The sequence below is a fragment of the Bombus affinis genome, unplaced genomic scaffold (genome assembly GCF_024516045.1).
Source record: "Bombus affinis isolate iyBomAffi1 unplaced genomic scaffold, iyBomAffi1.2 ctg00000521.1, whole genome shotgun sequence".
NCBI classification, from domain to species: Eukaryota; Metazoa; Arthropoda; class Insecta; order Hymenoptera; family Apidae; genus Bombus; species Bombus affinis.
Window position 1 is genome coordinate 28,838 of NW_026109162.1, and position 22,679 is coordinate 51,516.

Consider the following 22,679-nt stretch of genomic DNA (forward strand, 5'->3'; position numbering starts at 1 on the left):
TTTATTTTAAATGAAAACAAGAAACAATACTATTGTGTATAAGTTTAACGGAGTGACACAGGTGATTTGTAGCTAACACTGTAGCTAACATAGTTTCTGCAATATACCCTCTAATCGAGTAGAAACAAGGGGATTTTAGAAATTTCTATTAACCGACAGTATTGTCAACAAGTTTTAACAATGACTGAAGGTTGCAAAATTAAATATAAAATGATTTATTAATAGCATATGCAGTGTTAAATTTGTAAATAAGCAGTTTATCTTTTAAGAATAACAAAGACACCAGAAAATAAAGATAATATTCTAATTATATTGCAAACTAACGAATAATGTAAAGAATTTATTTTTGTTATCTATATCACAGATTTTAGGTAAAATATTAATTTACTTATTACTAGGAGATTGAATTTGAAATATAATTATAATTTATAAGGGACACCTTTAAACTAGCAGATATTTGGTAGCAGTTCTCTAGCCTTTGTACAATATAACACAGTTCGGTTTAATTGAGTTTAATCCCTTTGACCAGCCAGTTTCCAATTTCATTAATGGCATAATCTCCTGACAATTTCATACCCTTCAAAAGAAACACGATTTTCTATTATTGTTTTACAATCGCGGAATATGATCAGTGTTTCAATTAAGCTCCACTGTTCTAATTTCCCGTCTACGCACGATGTGGGTACACCGTTTTTTTGTTGTTTTTAGATACAAGTGACGAGAAATTATGAAATGATATTTTAAATTTAAACTGATTTCATTCATCGATTTATTGTAGCGACAATGGTAACTTGTTTAAATAAAGATTTTATAAATAAAATATTTAAGGTCTAAAATAATAAATTGACACATGTGAAAACATTAAAGCTGTTATCCTTATTCATAGTCTTGTTGCAACGTGTTTAACGAGCGTAACGTAGGCGTGAAAACGAAAACGTTGAGACTCTTGTGGCGTAAAAAGACTGAATTCCTCATAAAAATACAAGAAACGAATACAAGAAACGTGCACATGGTTTATTCTCGACCTTGGATACGTAAAACCAAAAAAAAAAAAAAAAAAAAAAAGAAAAAGAAAGAAAAAAAAAGAAAAAAAAAGAAAAAAGAAAAAAGAAAAAGAAAAAGGAACAAAAATTTTTATTGGTTTATTAACGAAACCCATTGTATCATTTTTACTACTCTATATAAAACGTAGAATCATATACTGACGAATGTTATTTCGAATTTCTAACTTCAGAACGATAATTACATATTTGTAATTACCAATACGTGGTAGTAGCATTAAAAATACGGAATATTCAACGAGATGAAATATAGGTAAGGTATTTAAAAGAAAAAAGATTGAAACGTTCGATGTAAAACGATGAAATTAAATGATTGGATTTGAAAACTTGATTCGGTTTAATAAGTCGATGAAAAAAGTATTCATCCTATGAAAAAAGAATTCATGTTCCTGTCGATATATCAACGACGCGCGCCGTTACTTCCGACTGCTCTGCAATTCAAATGCAGTACTCGAATATACATGGCGAAAGAAATGGAAATTGAGCAATTTAAGGGAACGAATTACTCTCGCGTCCGCGTAACTTCAAAATGTTTCACGTGTCCGTGTTTGCGAAACGAAATTCGTCGTTGTCCAATTAACACGCTTGCAGATGCTACATTCACTTTGTTGCATATAGGGCTTAAATATATGAACAAATAGAACGGAGCAACTGTCATTAGCGTAATTTTAACGCGTTAAAATAAATTAATACATAATTTCGTCATTTACGTTTATTACGTTGGTCTACGTTTTTTCATCTACGTCATCTACGGCATCTACGCGAATCTTATTAATTACGTCTTTGGCAGTGTTCGTTGCTATAAATGAAACTTAATAGTTGTTGAAACCGCTCGAAAGTCGTGTTCCTAAATCATTCCCTCGTCTCGTATCGTGTTCATCAAATGGAAAAGGAGATTGTGTTTTAATGAAATCGCTTGTTACTATCAATCTAGCTGTGTCACTCGCATAGGAGAAGAAAGTGAGGAAGGAGAAAAAAATTAAGGTAAGGTCATCAATGAGCAAAATGTTTAATGTAATTAAAATTGTAATTAAAATTGAGTCCGCTGCAACCCTCATGACATTTAAAATTCCATACGTATATTGTTATACGTAACATTGCCATATTAAATATATTCGATCAAACAGGTATGTTCAATAAACATTCGATCTCGTTCCCTGAAAGCTGTTCCTGGATATCTGGTTGGATACTTTGCGCACGGAAATACAGAGTGTCAACAGTAACAAACCCTCTATGTAGTGTTTTTGCTTTGCTCTTTTGAACAGGTAGATAACATTTTGCTTCGAAAAACGGATATATATTCCACGGATATGCACATACAGAGTATGTGTATAGATATACACATTGATATACACCTTTGTACAAAGTGTCAAAAAAGTATTTATCGCGGTTTTTTTTCAAGCCATTCTACACCTTCGATTTGATGAAAATTGGTTAAATAAGTGTAGCGCAAAATTGATCTTGACCACAATTTTCAGTGTCAAATTGTTTTTCTATTGCATCATATAGTGCTCATTAGAAAGGAGAGTTCCGTTCTTTTAGCAAAAATGTTTGAAATTTCATTAATACTTAGACTGATTAGATCTTATTCATATTTTAAGGTCAAATATGGAATACAATAACATCAATACTAATATCTACTTTTTTGTGCGAATTACTTTATATTTCAATCTTCCTTGATATGCAGTGACAAGCAAAAGTGTAAACACAGCCCGTTGATTTTACGTAAAAAGCGAATGTCGAAGGTATAATGAGAAAAGAGCATTATTATTTGAAGAGCATTCCACAAAATAATTTACCTAAATAGTAGTTAATTCTATTGGATATAATAAACGTGAAGTAGTACTAGTGGACGAAATACTATGTTGAAACCTTGATTCGACGAGTATAATTAATGTGCAAAACTGTAAACATGGTTTGAGATGTCCATTTTTGTAAAATGTTTTGTACATTATTAATGTTAATGAAAATTAACTATTACATTTCGTTAATAATAACTTGTAGTTATTGTAATACTGTTACCTAATCTTTACCGATCACTTGAAAAATTAGTCTTTTACATTTATGTGTTTACTTTTTTCGCTCGTCACTGTACATGTTTAAGTCAGATATGAAATATCTGGCGTATTCCAGCGGCTTTCATTAAATCTAAGATGTTGATATCCTTAATATTGAGAATGTTGTTAGTAAAGTAACTATTTCTATCCAAAAACAAGATATCTTTGAGACAACGTGAATTTTCGTTCCAATTTTCTTAACTTACAAGTATAAAATTTTCATCGCATGATACAATCTATCCTACAAAGTTCTGGCACACGACGAAGCTGAGAACATAGATCTTCTTCAAATATTATTTTTCTCACTGCTTCGTGTGGAATTTCTACTCGACGAGATGTTATTAAACGCTCAAAAGCTTATTATTAAACGATAACATACTTTTTCCTACATGAATGAACATGAAAGACGTCGAGTGAGGAATTAGAACAATTGTGGATGGTTGGAAACTATTATGCTGCGGTCTACCATTCGTTTTTGCCTATATATACCACGGAACAAAGGATAATTTTCACCGAATTCATGCAGAGCAGATTTTCTAAGTTTTACTGTATATGATTACACCAATTATATTATATTATGTTATTACGATGTTATCTAATTAATTGTTGTCTATTTGTTTTGATACTTATATTAACCATTATTTATAACATAATATACTAGATACAATTAGTATACACAATTAGTATAAGGATTAGTATAAGAAATTTTAAACAGCTTTTTTCAAAAGAACGAATCATTTACGATCCAGGGGTTTTCTGGAAGAAGAGAAACTTTCGTTTCTCGTGATGAGTACTTTATGATGCAATAAAAAATTTTGTCTGAAAATTATACTCAAGATCAATTTCATGATCCATTTTCTCTAACAGATCTCCATCTTCCACAGCTATAACAAATAATTTTTTGACACTCTATACATTTAACATCGATTATAATTCTGATAATTGAAACACCGAACATCAATGTGTTTATTCACTACGCCAACACAGATAACAATTAACATTGATATATAATATATATTTGACGATATATATGTGAAAGAATAGAAATTTCATTTAATCGACTATATGACCATACTCGGTTAAGTACCAACAACGACTATCTATCAACCTTATCTTACTTCCTCAAAGATATAGAAAGACTTAAAAAATTTCAGCCATGTGATTTGGTCCTTTAAAATTTAGAAGTAATATAACGATAAAATACCATCAAAACCTTTAAATTTCCAATATTCAAGAGAAACTTGAAATCTCGTTTATTTACTCAGCAACAAAATCTTATTTACCTTCAGAGAACCTATACAATTTTTGCACAGCTCGATATCTCTCCTTTAAACAAAACATCAAAGTATGTTGTTCCTAACTTCAAAGGGTTCAACTCAATTTTTTGATCAATTTCTCTCGTCCTATACGCTCGTTTCAAAGCTTATAATACCATCTACACCTTTGCCTTGTGTTCCATCCATGGTTCCTATGCATGCAATTTTATTATTATCGTTCCAAAGGATCTTCGCATTTCTGTTTCGCTCGTGATAGGTATTCACATCTGTTTTACCGTGCTGTTTCATCTTCTGCGAACGATATGGTCGGAAATGATATGACGTTGAATACGCACAGGTCGTTAAACGAGAATTAATTCAAGATAGATTCAAACGGAGTTAATTAAGTGATCCCAATTCCACAGCCTTGGGGGCTGAACGCGTTTTCCTTCCGAACGGTTCGCTCGTGTCGAGCGATGCAAATTTCAGCAAGTGTTTCACCAGCACGTGTTTACTATTAAATTTATTTATTTCTTTTTTTCTTTTTTTTTTTGATTTTTTTTTTTTTTTTTTTTTTTTTGGCTCGGTTACCTTCAAAGTATATTTGCGTATTTCTTGAGCGATTTTTAAGGTATTATTTCTTATATTATTGGAAACAGTAATAATTTTTAGATTAGTAACAAAAGGTACATTTAAATTTTATACAAATTTTAAGGAAATTGGCATAGAGAAATACCAAATTACTGACATTCCTTGTAGTATGTTATTTTAATTTTACGTAATAAAATAAGGTGTTTCAATTTGAATTCATTAAATGCTGTCTTAAATATTCAATTTGAGAATTCTTTGGAGAAAGTCGAAAAAGATTTAGAACTATTCCCTAATCGATAAATAAACGCTTCAAGAATTGAGAACCACTGACTCAGGGGAACTCAGTTAATCGAGTAATACGAATAGTTCCGTGATACTGCAGAAGCCATTTACTACGTTCGCCTAACATGATTTTATCGATAAAAGAGAGATCACTACTTCTTCCCTATACTTGATACGTAAAAATAAAAATCTTAAAAAAAAGAAAAAAAAGAAAAAAACTCGTTGCCGAACATTTATTTTCGTTCTTTCTGATACAAAAAGACCATTTTTGTAGTCAGAAACTTAACCGAGCAGCTTTCTCAACACACCGAAATTCGAACATTTATTACACACTTCTTATTCGGAGACAATGAGAGGAAAAAGATTATAAGATTCTATGGAAATATTATGTTAGAAGAAAGCTGTCAGTACCTAATAGGGTGGTCCTTCTATAGTACACACGTATACCTATAATAGCACAATAATAGATTACAACGACTACAACATTTATACGTATTTATCCGATAGTTTTTAATAAACTATGAGTTCCATTTAGTCACATTTAACAATCTAACAATATAGTCCCCCCATATCTAATTTATTCCTTAACTCATAAAATACGTGCTTTAGCATATAAACAAAGCATAGTATAGTGAATGTTACAACTAAAAGAAGATAAAGGAACATACTTTTTGCTTCAAATAATTAAGATAAAATTTAGATACGGAGCTTTCAGCTTATGAAAGTCGAAGAGAAGATATATATTCCATTTGGTCATATTCTATTTAAATTCGTAACTACTCGTTCCATTTACATATTAACAAAACATTTTTATCGACAAGCTACCTAACAGAAAGACCTTTTTGTCACTCTAAATTGCCTCAAAAGAAAATCCCTTGTCAAACATACCATGTTTCTCGTACGAAAATCCAAAAAGGATTTTCCAAAAAGATATATTCAGTGAACCATGGTTCGTGACTGGTGAGCTTGAAAAGAGATGAAGCGTTGAAGCGTCAAAGTTGATATTCCACCAAGCTCTCGACCCTTCTATCTCAATAATCCTGATCAAAATTCGAATGAACTACCCAACGAAACGATCACCGTTTTCTATAGAATCTCTTTAAGCATTCTTCATTAAGGAATCGTCAGATTTTACCCCATTACGTTCTTCCATCACAATCTTCGTAATGACGAAGAAAAATATAAAAGCTTTTAAAACCCGACAGCGCTGTCATTTTCTAAAAACGTCGTCTTTATACTCCTGATGACCACGAGCACATCCGACTACCAAATATAAAATGCATTGTGAGTGTGTCATCAGCATAATTTTCGTGAAAAGAGCAATTTTTCTTGATAACTATAATTTGTAACATAGATTAAAATCGCTGATTTGATCCCTCTGATATTGTTGTCTTATGAGAGTTTCGCCTGGTCTTAATTGGTTCTGTTGATTCTTATCGTTGTGAAAAGTCGATTCGCTATACATCTTTTGTATAGAGAACTATTATGTGATGTAAGAGTGTAATGTTGTAATATTTGTGATCCTTACTTTATTAATTTTGTCACTGAGCCGTTCTTTGGTTCGTTGAGCAGTTCATGTTCCCTACTTGTTTCGCTTGGTACTTTCATAATTTTCGCAATTACAATAAAAGATTTAATTTCTAATAAGTTAAAGATTTGATCCCTTGCTTTATGATGTACGAGAACCTTTGAACTAACAACTTTGAAGTGACAACTGAACGAGAAATGACAAGCTTTCATTTCAATCTATATTTAAGATATTTAATATTTAATCGGTTTTCGTGACACCGAATAAATAATAAATAATAAATTTGAAGGGAAAAAACAAGAGATTAAGAAAAAATTCTAAAAGAGACACAAATCAGTAGTATTATTTTATATTACTTTGCGAATTACTTTTCAAGCATAAAAATAGTTTGACGGTCACTTGTAGTTCCTTCCTTGCCATTTCATTTATTAAATTCGTTTAATTTCGTAAAGAAAATAGCCACTCGTGGCGAGTTTCGTGTCTAAAATAGAATTTTGTCATACAGGCTGGTTGGTAATTGATAGTACAAGCGGAAAATTGGTGATTCTACTCGAAAAAAGAAGTCGAAAATATAGAATAAAAATTTTTCGTTCGAGACTTTATTTTCGAGAAAATCGACTTTGAATTTTTGATCGGTATGCGTGCAACGCGTGCAACGCGTGCAACATATTGGAAGGGTTTATCAACATAACGTCAATCGAAACAAATAATCTACAATAAAATCCGTTATAACGAAACGTGATAAAGTGCACGCGTACCGAGCGAAAATTCAAAGTCGATTTTCTCGAAAACAAATGAAAAATTTGTATATTTTCGACTTCTTTTTTTTACCAGTTACCAACCACCCTGTATATCCAACAGCTCACTTTTTCTTTGTAAATATTATTAATAATTTTATCAATTTTTTATATTTCCATACTTCATACAAGTGACAATAAATCATAAAAGTTTCATAGAAATCATAAAGATTAGGGGATAAGTATACCACTATATTTTCATATATGTATATGTATATATATTCCAAAATTACATGATAGAATATGAATAATATTGAACAAAATATAATCAACTACAGTACCATGGAAATACAACAGATTACAATTTTCTACCTGTCACCGATTCATCGTCATCTCCTTTCATTCTTTTGACATATGTAAAAACAAATTAACCCGTCTGATATAACCATACCTCGCTCTTTGAATACAAAAATCTATTCAAATGAAATAAAGGGGAAGAAAATAAGAATAAATATAATTACTCAGGTATAATCTTCTCGAGGTATAATTATTCAGTTACAAATGATTCTTCGTTAACACACTACATACATACACTACTTCTTTTACACTACTTTTTACTACTTCGTTAACACACTACATACATACACTACTTCTTTTCCCGATGGCTGAAGCTAATCGTCGATGTTTATAAGGTACGAATTTTGTCAACGGCGCCATCGGAATTTTTATTGAGAAATTAAAATATTACAATTACTATCACTAAGCCCAGCATCCACAATACACTATGTTTTTCAAGTCTAGCTGAACCATTGACAATGACCACATCAGATCCCGACCAATACCCATTGTCAACCTCATCCAGGCATTGGAACTCGCAACAGCGGCGTCCAATGCGGAATTTCTTGCAGCTCTGTAATAAAAAGAAATCGATTAATTGTACGGATCAATCGTCACTAGACTACTCGAAAATCCAGGTCATTCAAAGAATGAAAGAAAAAAGAATTGCTCCAATTCAACCATTGCTTTTGCAAAACTAGTATTTGAGAACCATTGGTCAAATATATTATAACACTAAACGTACATTTCGGGAAGAATAATTTGTGCTATGAAACAAAATTTCATCAGCAGTTTCAACTTAAATATAGATCCGACGATTATTTACGAACAAATAGTATAAATCTTTTAGCAATATGAAATTCGCAATATTTATTCAAATATTTATATTTATAGTACGCCATTAGCAAAGAAGACATGTTTGCGTGCGTTATCGATTTTACGCTTTTGCCACGCAAACATGGAAATTGCGATTCAAAATTGAATTTGCACTGAAAACGGTTGACGTTACGACACCAATAACATATTTCAAAAACATTGATGATATCATACGGAATCAGAGAGATTCTATGAGAAGTTAAACGCATAATCATCCTATTGTAAATAACAGGAACAGAAAGTACACAAGGAATAATACAGAATCATCCTATCCTATTCTACAGGATTGCTTTGATTCGAGCTCAAACATAGGCAAATCTGAAAGAATTTTTCGCAGAATTTCCTTCCCCTTTGAATTGGGTTTTATACAGAACGACTTTAACCTTTTCAAGGAAATACCTATAGAGTGTGACGATCTATGATTTTAAATAGAGAGGTATATCTGAAAAGAGGTGGATGTAAAACGTAGCATATAAAACGTAGATCAAATCTTTATTCAAGGATTTTTTCTCTTCGCAGAGAATCAGGTTTTCAAGAACGATCGAATATGTATGCACTCGATTTACACGTGAAGTTGTCATTAAAAATATTGTTGCGTTTAAAAAGATAAATATTGATTTAAATTTAACGAAATTGTTAGTCCAATTGTTTTAAGCTTAAAGATATGTAGGTGTCACATTTATATATTGAAAATCTGGGAGCGGCATTAATTAACAAATCTAGTCACGCGCACACGTACTTTAAAACCATGCTTGAAAATCGATATTCCCTGAAACAATGCATCGTTCTGCGCTTCCAATCTATTTTCGCACGAAGAATCAGTCCATTCATCGTTGTCGTCACCATCGCTACTGTAATCTATATTACTCGAATAAATACTATATCTTGATTGGAAAATCGCATATTTTAACGAACTTTCTGTGTGTGCTTTTTTTTTTTTTTTTTTTTATGATTTTAATTGGCAATTTCCGAAATTGAACTATAGCTTGAGAATAAACCGATAATATTTGAGAGTATATATACATACATACATCATGTTTTTGATGGGTTTTGTAGTAAAATAATTGTAGAAAAAGCAAACTTTTTAAGAAAAAATTACCATATTCGAGTAATAAATTATAGAAAATTACCAATGTAAATTAAAACTTAAAAAGAAGAATCTATTACACGTAATAAAGAGAAGGACTTGTTCACGAACGGCAATTCAACAAATACAGTCGTTGCAGAAACATAGTTTTACAAGGGAGAAGAATCTCTCTAGGAACTCGACGATGTCACGTCAAGCGAAAATTCAATAAACTGATTACTAACCGTATTACCAGCGGCAATCGTGTTACGGCAATTCGTAAATAAGTTAGTCGTCTATTTGGAGAAACGTCGCTGGCAATATCGTCACATTTTAATTACGTCAGCGCTATCAATTGGTCTTGGAAGAAAGTTTTCCATTGTGTACTTTTGCCCACGGCGTCGTTCCAACAAATGAATCCGAGTTTTGAATCGCTTTCTCTTATATCACGAATTTGTAACGGTGTTTCTTCAAACTTTAAACGATTGTAATGAATGCCTTTGCGTACAAAGACTGATACCTGGTTTGACTAGAAGCTTCAGCTAATTAGTGCCCCAGTTAATTTGGATGTTCACTACCACGCCACTTAAGAAGTGGCTTCGTGTCCGAGCGGATTTCCCCCAGGTAAAAAAAAAAAAAAGAAAAAGAGAAAGGGGGAAAAAAAGAGAAAGAGAAAGAAAAAAAAAGAAATAGAAAAAGGAAAAAAAAAGAAAAAGAGAAAGAAAAAGAAAAAGAAAGAGAAAAAGAAAAAAAATAGTTAATTTGGATGTTATAAAATGTTATATAACTTATCTAGAAGAACTTATCTTCTACTTGGTAGTCGCATAAGAGAAGACCGAGCCATTGAATCGCTCAAATAGATCAGCTGATTCGCTTAACGTATTTTTACTTCCGATGACGTAAACAAGAGCAGAAAGTACACAAGTAATAATACAGAAATGTCAAATGTACAGAGGAATAGATTTCGTTAAATCATTAGCACGTAACATTTCCTTATAATTCTATTTGTGTATAGCAAAATAGCTTGTGTGCTTTCATGAATTATAATTGATATTTAGAAGCTTTCATGTAGGTAGATATATAACTCGTGTTAATTAGTAATTTAATTTTCGTTTCTTCGTTTATCTCGTTATGCGCGTAAACGAATGTGTAAATAAAGACATATAATCAACGATAACATGTAGTGGCAAGCATGATAATTATCGACCAAAGGAGAATATTGGTGAAATGATTGTGGTGATTTCACTCGGTGTATCGGTAAATAAACTTTGATAGACATTGCCGGTGAATTCGCTGCCGGTGAAATCGTGTCGATGAAATAATTGTCAGTGATTTAAAGATAACCTAATTTATTGATCTCCCCTTCATACAGTTGTACGTCTCTCTATAAAACATTTAGCTTAGTCACACTAAACTGGACTGGACTGGACTGCAAGTAAGAAGATTGAAATGCAAAATTCACGTGTGAGATGGAAAGTTCGATAAGGCGATTATGTATATTAACCCGAAAGAAAGCTCATGGCTTTGCAACGCGTTACACGCAACACGGAATTTCCCTCGCTGAAATAATCCTATTACAACGATACGATTTTCCTTAACAGATCTCGCAATGTAATTCTCCCTCTACAACTTTTATTAGGTTTGAAACACGAGAGTTTCGAAGCTCTGCAAAGTCTCGCGAATCTAGAAGTCGAGTTTCAACGTATTTTCGCTTCTTATTTTATAGCTGTTAATAGTTATTATCTCACTCTGCACGTACATCAAACGAGTACATATGTAAATCCAAAGGAAACGGAAACAACCGAGAATAATTGAGGATAATTCGAAATACGTACCAGGCGGCAATACAATTTCTCGCGATTAGTAAAATGTTTCGCAAAGAAAAAAAAAAAGGAAAATTGTATCGGAGAAATAGGGGGAAAAACGGTGGCGTACATCAAGCAATCTTTATGGCTGTAATACATTTATTATTCATTTATGTTCATTTTCTATCGCGTAACAGACGTTGAAAATAACTGGCAGAACGAGCATATAAATCTTGTATCGCCCGACCCTGACTTCTCCCGATGGAAAAATATTCAACAGCCTGGGATCGTGCATCGCTAATTACTCCGTTCTACTTTTCGAACGCGTTTCCATCCATACAGAAAAGCAAGAAGGCAAACCCTATCGCACAGTCATGAAGAGAAGCAAAAGCAAGAAATCAAGCAACGACATGCCGATCGACATGGTGGAAGCAGTCCTACAGAGGCTATTCACCATGGGACACGGACCCTCCCATTACGAGGGCCGCGAAGAGGCAGAGACCGAAGAAGAAGAAGGCATCAGCTTCAGCGTCGTCATCGGCGAAGGCGATGTCGTCGATGCCGCCGGAAGAATGAACACCAAGAAGGCTGCAGGAGTCGATGGAAGACTCCTGGACTGCTGGAAGCAGGAGCTGGAAGCAAGCTGGAACCAGACTGCTGAAGACGGCCAGAGTAATACTGCTAAGGAAGCCGGGAAAGGATCGCGTACCGGCCGATAAGCATACTCCCAGCCATGAGCAAGATCTGGGAAAAATGCTTTAAGAAGATCATCGAGAGATGCATCGGAACGGACCCGTTCCATCGGAGGCAGTATGGGTTTCAGAAAGAAGAATTAGCTTAGCGAATACCGATAAGAACAGGAAGAAGCTGAAACGGGCACAACGAACGGCCCTGTGCATAACAACGACGGCATAGCGTACCGTCTCCCCACGCGGCACTTTGCACGTTGACCGGGAATCTCCCGATCTACATAAAGATAAAGATGCTCGGAGAGACTTACGAGAGGAACAAGATCCATAAGACCAGGATCGGCGCGGATGACGGCAACGAGCTGAAGGAGGAACTGGAGGCGCAAGGAAATTAATACCGAGTGCGCTGCTATTTACCAAAAAGAAGATGGACATCGATCATCACACCATGCAGCTGTTAACCGGGCATGGGAGTGTGGCGGCACTCGACAAGCCAAATACCACCACTCGACACTAACTAGTGTCGGACGACGGCAGCGACATCTACAGCGGACCAGGCCCAACTACTACAACTATCACGCACCGTCCAATAAAATATATAACGCACACACGGCCACCTCTACAGGAGTTTTGGTGTCTATAGAAAGAGGATTGGCAAGAGCAGCGACAGCAACTGTCTCGACTGTGGAGACCCTAACGACGATGCAGAGCACGCCCTCTTCACGTGCCCGAAGTGAACGGACAGAAGGATTGAGCTGGAGAACGCTCTTGGCGAGAAGATAGACGTGGGACAATCTGATCGCCACGGTGACCGCCAAGAACGAGAGCTGGGATAAATTCAGGCAATTTCGCAAGACGTCATGTCTCACAGGAGGGTGACAACGAAGGCCTTGAAGGAGGCAAGGAGGAGAACGAGAGCAACAACAACTACTCGGAGCAGTGAAGGCAGAGATACAAGACAACAAAGAACCACAGAAGGAGATCAGCCCAGTATTCCGAACTAGCTGAGAAGATGACGAGAGCAATACAGAATATACAGAATAACCTGCCCGAAGAAGAAGATACAACGGGGCATGAAAGGACAACCTGATGACTGCCGACAGGTTTTACCCGGGGTTGTCTGTCCTCAAAGCAAAGGAAAAAGGAGGAGGGGTTTTTAGTGGGTATGGCAACAACATCCGCCCGAGTCCCACATAACCCAGTGATCCGCATCACTGGGTATGCGTAACAGCATTTTCCCCCTCCTCACGCAAAAAAAATAAAAAAAAAAAAAAAAAGAAGCTATACACTCTATCAATTTTAAGTTGATAATTTCGTTATTAATATAATTTTTCTTAGTCTAAACTGAATCCAGGAAGAAGAACTTTCATCCAATTACATACTTCATTAATTCATGAATTTATATTCGTTACCGTACGTACAAAAAGAAAGTTGACTGATATAAAAATTCAAAGGATAGAACTTCTAAGCTCGCGATTGGAAACAGATTCAGTTCAATGGTTTAATTCGCCATTTAATTGAATTCTCTGGCAATTTCAGCGAACTGTGGGCTTTAAAAGTGTCCCGCATTCAAACGCAAGACTTCTCCTCCACCTTTCCCTTTCATTCAATTCCAACCTCAAGTAATTGACCTATTAATTCGACGATATATTTACATGCTCGCAAGGGATTCAAACAACTTCGTTTAACTGCGTTAAATTCGCAATTATAACCAACACGAATGTCTCAATCAATGTGCAGCTCGAAACAAATAAAAGATATTAACTATTCAATATAACGATTGATATGTTTGATGAAGAAAAATTTTATGAATTTTTAAAAACATCTCCTAGTACATTTAGCATTTTTATGATAAAAACTTAGAACACACAGGCACTCATATACTATTCCATGAAATGATTTACACAGCTATGAGTCTAATCCTATGATATTATAAAGGGATGAACGAACTTTTCCTAATAAATATAACTTTATACAAAATCTTGTTTAAAAAAGTTAGTTTTTTATTCTCATTAAATTAATTTAATATCAGATATATAATTTTAGTCGTTATCAAAATTTTATGTCAATGCGTTCATAGATACATATATAAATAAATGTCTAATCCTATGTATTTATTTCAACTGAAATCTTAAATTAAATATTTATTAACACATATTCTGACGAATATGCAATGAAAGATAAAAACAACTTTATTTTTCTTATAGAATGTCTCATGCTTCTTACTCATTTTATGTTTCTCGTTGTCAATGCGTAACTACTTATCAGCCGCATGAATGCTAAGTTTTACTACTGAGAAACGAAGAGACATATAGATGCAAATATACGCTACCTCGCGTGAAAAAACATCAGATACATTAACCAGAAGGAATATCCGATACATATAAAATTCATAGCGTAGTTATATTTATACATACGGAATAATTCTTTCTGTATGAAATATTCTTTCTTCTGAATTCTTATTATAAATGTATGTCCATTTCCTACCTTAAAATGTCTCTCCTTTGAAAAACCTCCATTTAAATATAACGATTAACAAAATATTACCAATAAAAATATTAAAACGAGATGCTGAAAGAACCTTTTAATGAAGTACAAATGATTATTTCAACTTTAATTCTGTTAAATTTGAATTGATCATTTATAAACCGAACTGGTGTATAAAATTTTATTGCGTAAAAATCGTGAAGCTGAAAATTTAGGAACGAATAACGAATGAGGTAACCTAGTTTCATTAAAAGGTACGTGTACGGCCGATCCGCGTAACAACTTCGACACTCCAATTATTATAAAGCATGTATCCTTCAGAGATTTTTTGCGCGAACGCAAGATACCTTTACACGTGCAACGGAATAAGTGGAACCTGATTTTCAATATTTCTTCTTGTAGAACTTGTAACAACGTAACTGTTTCACGAATATTTTCCCTGACACTTTTACAACGATGCGTAGAAATCTCCTTTTCTAATTAATAATTTCAGCATTTCTCTGAACAGTTTCGTTGCGATTAAAAAATATACAAAGCTTACGACGTGCTTGTTTAAAAAATATTTATATGGAACAAGATTTCGAATTTGTCACATCAATCGCGATCTCAGCAGGTGTAAATTAATTCGTTCTAATGAACGAATAAATTAAACGGCTCGTGACAAAAATTATCCCTGTCCATGTTTGTCTTTCTAAAACTAATTCAAGGCGAGTTAAATGAATCGCTGTGTACCCTATTCGCGCAGCATGTGTTTTAAACGACCAGCATGCAAGCGTTAACGGTGTACTTTAGTTTCTCATGGTTGTGTTAAGCTGGTTGCTCTTAGAATGAGCATATACTTACAAAAGGAGGTGAACAGAACATAGCCTGGCACCATTTTGGCTCCATATGATAGCAGACGCAGAGGTTGCAAACCGATGGTCCCGGGCACATACGTCATTCCATGCGAGACAGCTTTTCCTTCGAAATCAGTACAATCTTCTCCTAAAGCCACTGAAAACGATTACCAGCGTCAATATCTTTGCCACTCGACAATCGTACGCGCAGTTACGCTAACCGTTTTAACGCCACGCAGCGTGATCGCTCTATTCGCGTACCGTGGTAAATTGTGCCACGATGTATGGTCACGATCATTAATTCGCAACGCGCTCAAGCGTGCTCGTCGCGAGTCATATCAGAGTTTCCTCTCGTAATTACTTGTTTTTCAAATAATCATAAACCAAATAAAAAAAAAAAAAAAACCAATATAAAAAATTACCTCTTGAATCGGAAAACCAAATCCTGCATTATTAGAATGTTATCACGCAAACGTTTGTTGTAACGCTTCCAGTATAACCGATGAAATGAAGCGCGAGCACGTCGAACGGTATATTTCGATGAAAAAAACAGGATGAAAAAGGGCAGCGCGATCGCGTCGATCGGTACTCCTGGCAAATAAATAAACGAAGCGCTATCGCGCTGCATAGCACAAACCGATACGGAGTCTTGAAACATCCGACACTAAAAACGGTTAATAACATTACGAAAACGACCGTACCAGGAAATTTTTTGTTCAACGGATCCGCATTGCGGCTATCACGATGCTTCTTCGTTGCATCGATGCTTCATCGATGAGATTAAAGCACCGTTGAAATAGATTTATTCGATTTCTTACATGGGGAAAAGTTTTTATATCGTGTTTGCTGTTTTACTTCGCAAGTGTGCTTCACAGTATACGTTAGAACTCCAAGTCGAGCTATCCGAGTTAAAGTCTCTTGAAACTTGAAACGGCACTTAAAGGATATAGGTATAATAGAAGGTTCGTTTAAAATTCAAAAGTGTATATACGTACATATACATTTGAATAAAAATAGCGGATAATCTCAAGTAAAAAAGTAGGTTCGTGTTAGTAAAATGGTTTCAAAATACTTGTCAAAAGTCAAACGACTTGACTAATTAAGAATGGATGTAAGAGATTGAAAGCAAAGGGCATCTAAAAGTATCAATTAAGTAACAAACTCACGGTGACAAAGAGGTTTTCACTCGCTCGAATTCAAATAAATCGGTTAATTTGAGCGAAACTTTAGGTGCACGAGAAGCGACACGCGTCCTCAAGGACTACGAAGGTTCTACTCGAACGAATGAAAACTTTTCTCTGGCCCGGTGTGTATACACAAGACGTGCGAATTTAAAGTGCAGATTGTATTAACTGAAATAATTGGTTGGTTTGATCAAATTAATCGTTTTAAGCTGAAATGACGAAGGTCATCCAAGTAATTGATGTCCACTGTAATTATTTGTTAATCGCGCGTGGAATCGGAACGATTCGACCTCGTTCCAACGCGAATCGTTACTAAGGCAGAGACGGCAATTAATAATTGTCGCGTCATTTGTTCGATCGTGTTCACAAATTCAAATACGGCTGAGTGGCGGAAACCATTTATAACACGTCCCGTACCGCGTAGGTCGTATACATATCTCAGGATGAATTTTTCGTACTTCGCCGCATATATTCTCCATGTTAGACATACCATAAAATATTTCGTGCAATCCCGTATTCCTGTCTAATGTCAGGAATTCTCTTTCCATAGGTCTGCGTTTTCCATATTATCTATTTTGCTTATCAGTAAACATTCTTACAATTTGTGATTAATACTGTACGTACAAGAACGTTAAGTTTTTGACGTTATAATATTTCACATGAAATAATAATGGCTGTATATCGACTAACTTATTAATTAATTAAATTCGTGTATATCAAGTTTCCTATCATTTAATACTTTCGTGTAACCACAGGGATTTGATACTATGAAATGAAATATAAAACTTGGTAAAAAAACGCGCTTCGTTAGGAAATGAGGGTAATGATGCAAATATTTTTTGTAGCCATTATATAGAATTTCGATGGTATAATTAATCAGTATCAACTTACCAGCCCCTAACGGGAAGATAGTGATGAAAATAGCCTGCACACAGATGATCATTGCAGGTATTGTCGCAGACAAGTCCTTCATGATTGTGAAGGATCAAGAAATTTGTCGCTGTAGTAAATGGGAAAATCAGGTGTTTTAATGTCAGTAGTGCGGGCACTGGAATGCGTAGACCAGAAATATCTGCGACAAAAATCAGAATACATTTGTTTTCACATGATTAGATCAATTTTGTGTAAGACTAAGCTGATTGAACCTAACACGGGATAATTGTCCAACTTACGACCTTAACAAGCCCGCTTGATTCCCTATAAGTGCTTGAAATTGATGCTTGTATTCTTTCCAGATTAACAAGCTTTGCCCCCCCCCTCCCTCTCTATTTCCTTAGATCGAGTTAGACTGCCACAACATATTATCTTTCTTCTTTTCTTTTCTTTTCTTTCGATCTTTTAAAGTCTTAAATCGCTGGTTATTATAGTGTATACATTCGATTACTCTGTAAGTCGTAAGTACATGTTTTACGTTATTTTTCATTTTCCAGCTAAATTCCACAAAAACAAGAAATATACTTCCAACGTGTTTTCACGTGTCTCTAGCAAAGATCTCAAAAACAAGTTGCGGCGCAATTTAAAACGACAAATAGCACTGTGTGTCTCGTTGTGGCAACGCACGCTTCGTCAGCTTTTTAAAAGCGCTCTCTGTCTGCTTTTTTCTCTCTTCACCGCCTATTCGTTTTTTCTTAACGAGTGAAACCGTTTTTACGAGGACGGGAGCACAGAAATGACGTACTGGCAATTCTGTTTCGTGATGACACAAGCAGCCCGGTTTCAGTGAATTAAACCTGGCCCCAAGCTTCCAATTATCTCTCCCTTCCTTTCCTTTATTTTTCCCTTCTATATCGAGTTTGAGGTTTTCTAAATTTCCATTACAATCAACTATGGCTTTTCTTTATTTTATATGTTAGCCGATGATTCATGGCAAAAGCGTCGGCTGTAAAAATATTTGGAGTTGCAACAGCAACAAGTGTGTTTTCTCAAACAGAAAATATTGGAAGCGTACTCGTTGGCAAAACAGTTCACGGATAGTTCGTCCTCTGCTTGTTATTTGTTTCAATACCGTTAGCAAATAAATTCATGAAACATAGTGGTATCGCATAAATTGAAAATAAAAGCTTTGCGTATACTTGGGAGTTGAACTTTGGCTATTATACGTATGTTATATATATAGAAGATTGCTTAGAATTTGGAGCTTAATAACATATCTCAAAATCATTGACATTAAAAAAGGTGAACCTTACTTACCAAATTTCCTTCCGTCAAATGATACATAAAATGATACATAAAAATTGAAAAAAATAATATACATAGTTTTGACTTTCTTCCGCATTATAATTTGAATCACTCGATTTATTCGACTAAAGATAATCAAGCAATAACCTCACTTTACACGTATTCTCATCACGTGAAATAGATCACATCAGGGATTTTCAAAAGTCGATGGAATATTAATAGCGATTAATTATTTATGGATGTATTCTGCACGGTTAAAGCAATCGCCTAGTGAATTATCGAGTTCCAGGAATATGAGCGGTAAACAGGATTGCAGCTATAAATGACTCTCTAACGTGTATATTAGAGATGAATTTGATCATTTATCCTCATAATACGAAATACGCTTTTAAGTGGAAATCATAATTAACAATTTCTGGCAGCGAAAAGTAAATAAATCGATAGGTTTAAATCAATATTAGAATTTCTTAATATTTTTATCAAATATTTTTATCAAATATTTTAACATCGTAGAAGTGTCGTTGGAGAGAAATATTAGGTTGTTCGAAAAGTTTCTTTCGTTTTATAAAGAAATGATAGATGTACGATATTTTTTGCTTTATATTATTTTATTGAATTATGTGCGATCCACCTTTCTCCAATTTAATATAAAATAACATAAAACAAAAAATGTTGTGTATCTATCATTTCTTTATAAAACGAAAGAAAATTTTGCGACAATCTAATAGAAATTTAGCTTTAACACAATATAAAAATGGATTGTTATGCCCCTAGGAGATAAGAACAATATGATTAATATTAATAATGAATACGTTAACGTAACGTAAAGCAGCTTTTGCAGAAGGCTATTACCTGAAAATGTTTACTAAAGAATGATAACATAAATTTTCTTAAGTACCCCATTTGATACTTAATCTACTTTGTAAATACTGTACGTCCTAACTTTGAAAGAATGCAATTTTAGCCAGAATGTTTCAAATTACCTAGCCGTATTGTTTCCTTGTAATATAATTTATATTTACATTATCTCGCGTAATTCTTTCCACTTTATTGACTTCTAAACGTTAATGTAATATAATTTTTATAATATAATTTTAATCGAAGTTATTTAAAATTTGTAGTATCTCATCCCTACTAGAATAATATTAACAAATGTGCAGAGCTCAAGTCGAATAACACCGGCTCAGATAAATAATCATCAAACTTACTTTTGTTATCGTCGATGTCAGTGATTTTAAACCAGCCAACGTCCATGGCAATCAATATTATTTAGCCGGTCTTAACGCAATGTAAAAAGCAAAGAAAAGAGGAAGGAAGGAAGGAACAGGGAAACAAAGAGATAAAACGAATTTTTCATTTTCTCGAAACTAGATCGAGTTTCAAGCTGCTCGTAAAAGAGTCTGTAGCCAATCCGACTAAATTCGACGAACCGCGCTTTAAAATTCCCAGAGAACTGTGATAACCATCGAAATCTGTACAATTTGTCGATTCATCGCTTGATTAAAAAATGGAACAAAATGAGGCTGATCAGCCGGCCTTTGAACTTCTAATTATCCCTATCGTTATACCCTAGGTTGAATGCTACGATATAAACCGAAACAGCTATAAGTAGGGTTCACGTGATTGCCGCCATCTATTATTCACGCGTTACACATTCGCCAGACAGACGCGTCTAACGGTTGACATTGTTTTCTACCCTCAGTTCCAACGCAATTACGTTGCTACGTGCAATCAAGTCTCGAGTGAAGCTAATGATAAGTTGTTGTTCGATCCTACACAATTACTAAAATTATTCAAATTAAACTAATTTAGTCTAAAAAAACAAGTAATTTCGTTATATATTTCCTTTCATAATAAGCCATGGTTGGAATATAGTAGCTGACGAAAATATTCGTATATTTGTAGAAACATTTTAGGGCTGTATTATGCATAACGGCACTATAGAATTAATACTGTAACAGAATTCTACTATCATGGTTATGCTGGTAATATTCGAAACAAATCTGAAAATCTATGTAGATGTTGTAAGATATTCAGTACGAGTACTGTGCATTACTGGTATGTACATAATCACGACGAGATAAGGAAGGTACTGTTCTCTATTGCTCATCGCTACCCGTTGCTAGTAGCAACGTACTATGCATATATATCTCGTAAAGATTTTAAATGTAGCCAACGAGACCATTTTTAATATTTGACTATCGTGACCCATTACAGTTTCATCACTTTCAATTAATTGAACACGACCCGCACCTTAAGACTAAAATACACAATATAAGTATGGCACAGAAAATCTTTTAAAATTTACGGACGACTATTTATGGTATTTAAAGGCAGCAAAGATAATAATTAGCTGCGGATTTTCCTCGAATCGTAGCATACAATATGGAATCTGATTATTAAAAATTACAGTGGAAATACAGTGGATTTCCATAAGATATTCGTGCTTGTGGCATTTTGGAAATAAATTCTTAACCCAAATGGACAACCTCGATATTCGAGAAATTTTGTGAAGCTGACATCAATGGCGATATGTACTGTTGTTGTGCTATCATCTCATAGTAAGCTGTATTGATTGCACTTCTATTCACGGAATTGATTTATTCCACACAAAAGTTGACAACAATAATCGAAAAAAGAAAAATATATTACCGCCTTTCACATCAGCATACACAAGCACATAGGATTTCACACGAATATACACACTTGTAAATTCGACGAAACGATCAAATTTAATTATTTTTCGATTTTTCGGGCATCAAGTACTACATCAAACGTTACACATCAAACGTTAAAATACGGCGAGCATACAAAATGTACAAACCACTCTAAATTAATTAACTTTGAACGTTATTGATTAATTAAAAAAAACCACTGTTGCGTTGAGTTTTACATTTTAAAAAGTTGTTATCCGTTTTTGCTTTGTTTAAAACTAAAAATACGACTACGTTCATTGTAAGTCGTAAATATCCCTTTTATTTATTTAAACAAACAGATATTTAAACAAACAATTTATAAATATATAATTTATTTACGTATATTTGTAATATCTGTTTTATAAATTTGTACAACCATTTATCCATTTATCTATTTTATTTGCATATAATTTTTATAGACTTTTTTTGTTTTTTTAAAGAACGAAAAATTGTGATTCTATTTTAAGACATGTCAGGCTGAAGCGATACGCGATATATATTTCTATTCGGATTTCACCGTCGTCGTAACCGATGCTATTGGAAACGTTTCACAATAGACGTCTTAGAAGCGCTTGCAACGTCCGTCATGTGTAAGGCTCTACCACTGAATCGCGGCTGCCATTTAGTGATTAAGGTCGATCACTTAGAGACGTTAATCCGCCATAATGGTGAGCAATACATCGAAGCCATTATTGAAAGCATAGTTACGCTTTAATTTCATCGATCTTATTCACAAATAGAAGTGTACAAATTATAGGATTTCCAAATATTTAGTTTAGTTAAAAGGAGATATGAAAATGACAGGTATATTCAAAGGATAAAACAGAACCGTACGATTGTAAAGTTTCAAATCATTATAACTATTTAAATTTGAAAAATCCTACTATATTTATACAATATATTTTTATTAAGAATGGAAGAAATTTCGAAAAATCCGCCAACAATTTTTGCTGTCGTCTTGAAGCACACCATATGTTAAGCTTCTTCGTCGTTACAAATTTTATCGCGGATGTA

General features: G+C 34.1%; 1 long non-coding RNA gene across 1 annotated transcript; it reads right to left on the reverse strand.

Annotated features, from left to right (window-relative positions):
* Positions 1–7,820: 7,820 nt before the first annotated feature.
* Positions 7,821–20,773, reverse strand: LOC126928082 (uncharacterized). Its single transcript, XR_007716263.1, has 4 exons — positions 20,178–20,773; positions 17,683–17,863; positions 15,615–15,764; positions 7,821–8,422 (listed from the first exon to the last, which is right to left on the reverse strand). It is a non-coding gene; the product is annotated as an uncharacterized LOC126928082 (long non-coding RNA).
* Between the last annotated feature and the right edge of the window lie 1,906 nt (positions 20,774–22,679).